General features: G+C 42.2%; 1 pseudogene; it reads left to right on the top strand.

Moving 5' to 3' along the window:
- The first annotated feature begins 3,486 nt into the window (after positions 1 to 3,486).
- On the top strand, positions 3,487 to 3,604 carry LOC145408893 (5S ribosomal RNA; annotated as a pseudogene).
- Positions 3,605 to 4,188: the final 584 nt, after the last annotated feature.

The following is a 4,188-nucleotide window of genomic DNA, read 5'->3' as shown; positions in this document are numbered from 1 at the left end:
CCTGAAAGGACTGTGTTCTGAAAACTATATATTTTTTTCATATTGTTGGGTGGCTAAAACAAGTATCTGTGCATACTACATGAGGAGAAATTTTTATTTTCATGCAAAAACGAAGTAACTGAAGAGCAGAAGCCTCCATGATTGTTCCCTCCAAGAAAAAAATATAAAATAAATAAACACACCCAAATTCAAGATCCACTTATTTTGAGATGCCCGGACAAACTGCCTTAAAACTGAATATTTTGGGTAATAATTTCTAGGGCATCAAGCCTGTAATATTGTAAACAACATTTTGATATGATTCACACTAATACATTCTTCAATGCCATAACCTCATAAAAGCCCGACCTGTCATTTTTGTAGTGGCATAATATATCTTCCAATAAATGGTAACCACTCTTTCTAAACAGTATATAATTTCTCTCTGTATTGATAAGCATCTGTTATGGCATCCTAAATAAGTGTTAATACTGTGAGAGGTGATATTGCCACAAGCTGGTCCTGGCAGAGCTCTAGCAGTGGGATGTTTTGTGAATCAGATTCCAGAATAACAAACCTGGTCTTATGATTCAATTATTACATGGCATTCAGTGTCAAGGCAATTTGTTTGCACTAACTCCAGGGCTATATAAATCCATTCCATCACTTTTTATTACTCTTTTTTCCTTTTCAGGTGGCTTTACATTAAGTGATGGGCCTAAATGTTTCTTGTAAGTCATGAAACCATTTACAACACTGGGTGGTAACCATATAACCCAACCATACGTGTTCCCTGCATGTGAACAAGTTCTTGGCAGGGGGTTAGTGCCCCTCCCGGTAAAATTACCAGTTCAAAGACAAATGACCACCCCTTATGGGAGTATGGTGTCAGGCTATAGACAGATGGACTATGTACACCAAATATTAGCAGTGGTATGAACTGTCTCCCTATACTGAGGGACAGTAATCAAATGTAATATTGTTCTTGTACAGTAATACTAAAGAGAGGTGGGTCAAATCATGTATATCAACCCTCCTGAGATATCACTCATTACATGTTGACTTTTCGGAACACTGACCCCCTCCTGCACAAATACTTGTTTTAGCTACTGTGTATACTCACTACCCAACATCTACACCCATTCAAAACCTACACTAGTGCTTCCAAAACATCTGTTCTCCTCCTACACCCAGCACTAAATTTCACAAAGATATATCTGATACATTCCCTCCCCCCCTAAAACGGCCTCCATTCAAAAAAAAACTGTGCTGTGAAAATACAGGGAATTTCACAATACAGGTCATCAGTTCCGACCACCTGCACTATTCGCAGTCCGCTGATGGTTGTGGCCGTCAACTTTCTTCCTTCCTTTTTTTTTTTTTTTTTTTTTTTTTTTTTTTAAACTAGATATATCCATCCATCCATCATCTAATCCTGTGTTGCCCCATGAGGAGCGTAGGAGCCTGGGGCTAGACAAAATATACAGCACTATATTATTATAATTTCAGACTGTACTAAAAAAACAACTAACTAACTAACAAAAAAACAAACAAGAAGCCTCGGACAAGGACTGACCAAACGTTGACGACCCAGGACCGGACAAAGGACTTGGTAATGTGTACATGGAATGTAAGAGGAGCGAATGATGAGGTGAAAGAGAGAGAGATTGTCCAGGTGCTTGAGGATGCGAAAGTGGATGTATGTGGAATAACTGAAACAAAATGGAGAGGAGAAAGTGTGAGAGAATGGGAGTATGGATGGGGTATATGTGCAGGAGTAGATGAGAATGAGAGGGCAAAGGAAGGAGTGTGTATAGTTGTGAGTAAAAGATGGAAGAACAGCATAAGACAGTATGGATCAGTTGGGTCAAGGATTGTGTGGGTAAAGTTGAAAGTTGGAATACAAATGTGGGCGATTGTGTGTGTGTATGCGCCAACGCAAGATCGTGCTAGAAGAGTGAGAGAAGAGTTCTGGACAAATGTGGAAGTGTGCATGGAAAAGTTTGGAAGGAATGAGAGAGTGTTTTTGATTAGTGATATGAATGGTAAAGTTGGTAATGTGAAGGTGGATGGAATAGTTGGTGAGTGGGGTGTGCCTGCTGAGATAGATGAGAATGGGAGTGCGTTAGTGGACATTTGTGCTGGGAGGGGGTTGGTGATAGCCAATACCCTCTTCAGGCATAAAATGATCCACAGGTATACATGGCGAGTGATGAGAAGGGTGGGTGGTGAACTGAATGAAAGGAAGGCAATGATTGATTATGTGTGTGTGGATGAAAGGATGCGAAGATGTGTAAAGGATGCAAGAGTGTATAGAGGTTGGGGGAGTGGACTTTCTGACCACTACTTGGTGGTGGCCAGAATTAGGATGCAAGGAAGGTGGAGGAATAGAAGAAGGGAAAGACGAGAGGAAGGAGTAGTTGCAAGGAGAGTGGAAAGGTTACAAGAGGATGAGAAAAAGGCAGAGTATAAGAGAGAAGTGGAGGAACGATTGGGCAAATATGAACTGGAGCAGATGGGAGACGTGGAAGGTGTGTGTAAGATATTTACAGAAGAAATATGTGCAGCATGTGATGTGGTGTGTGGAAGGAAGAGAAGACGGAGGGGGTGCAAGGAACAGCGTGGTGGACAGAAGAGGTGAAACAGGCTGTGACACAAAAGAAGAAAGCATACAATGAATGGATGAGAAATAGGGGCGTGGAAGAAGTTGAGAGGCGGAAGAGAGAGTTATATGTGGAAAGGAAGAGAGAGGTGAAGATATTAGTAAGAGAGAGTAAGAAGAGAGTGGATGAGGAATTTGGAAGGAATTTGAGTGTAAAGTGGAGGGACTGTAAGAAAATGTTCTGGAGAGAAGTGAAAAGAGTAAGACAGGGTGGAAATGAAGTTAGCAGGGGAGTGAAAGATAAAAATGGTAGATTACTAGTGGAGAAGGGAGAAAAAGTGAGCAGATGGAGAGAACACTTTAAGGAATTGTTGAACGTAGAGGATGGAAGTAATGCGAGTATAAGTGGCTGGGGAATGGCTGGGAGAAGGAGGGAGGTGAGAAGACAGGAAGAAATTAGTAGGATAGAAGTTGTGGAAGCAATGAAGAAAGTTAAATCGGGGAAAGCCCCAGGAATTGATGGAGTGTGTGGTGAAATGCTGAAGCATGGGGGAGAGATAGTAGTAGAATGGATGTGGAAGATGTGCAGATTGGCCTGGGAGGAAGGTAGAGTCCCGGAGGATTGGAAGTCAGGTATAATTGTTCCCTTGTACAAAGGAAAAGGGGAAAAAGAAGTGTGTGGTAATCATAGGGGCATTTGTCTTCTTAGTATAATAGGAAAAGTGTATGGTAGGATACTTATAGACAGAGTAAGAGAAAGAACAGAGAAATTAGTTGGAGAAGAACAGGGAGGCTTTAGGAAGGGAAGAGGTTGTGTTGATCAGATATTCATTCTTAGATCTTTAGTGGAAAAGTTTCTAGAGAAGGGAAAGAAGTTGTATGCGGCTTTCATGGATTTGGAGAAAGCATATGACATGCCACGTTGAGTACACCGCTTCCCGTCCGATCAGCGAAGTTAAGCAACGTTGGGTCTGGTTAGTACTTGGATGGGTGACCACCTGGGAACACCAGATGCTGTTGGCATCCCTACGTGTCAAGTGGGGTTGGTGGAGGATTAGTGCCCCTCCCTGTAAAACAATTAACTCTAAGCCCTTGGCCACCCCGTTTGGGATACATGGCGTCTGGCAATGGATGGATGGATATGACAGGGTGGATAGACAAGGATTGTGGAAAGTGTTAAGAATATATGGAGTAGATGGGAAGTTGTTGAATGCTGTGAAGAGTATGTACGATGGTGCGAAGGCTGCAGTGCGTGTGGATGGTGAACTAAGTGAATTTTTCTCTTTGAAAGTTGGTTTGAAACAGGGATGTGTCATGTCTCCATGGTTGTTCAATCTGTACATGGATGGGGTAATAAAAGAGGTACAAGGTAGGGTAGTGGATGTTGGAGTGGCCCTGGTGAGAGAGGATAATGTTTGGAAACTCCCTGTACTGTTGTTTGCAGATGATACTGTGTTGTTGAGTGAAGACGAAGGGGAGCTGCAAGGCTTGGTGGATGAGTTTGAGAGAGTGTGTAAGAAACGGAACCTAAAGGTGAATGTAGGGAAGAGTAAAGTGATGGTCTTTGAGAGAGGTGAAGTCAGTGAATGTACAGCGAGGTTGGATGG

The sequence above is a fragment of the Coenobita brevimanus genome, chromosome 78 (assembly GCF_032717465.1).
Source record: "Coenobita brevimanus isolate Jiangsu-jjx chromosome 78, ASM3271746v2, whole genome shotgun sequence".
In the NCBI taxonomy this organism is placed as follows: Eukaryota; Metazoa; Arthropoda; class Malacostraca; order Decapoda; family Coenobitidae; genus Coenobita; species Coenobita brevimanus.
The sequence above is the reverse complement of the archived record's forward strand: the minus strand, read 5'-3'. Positions and strand labels throughout refer to the sequence as shown.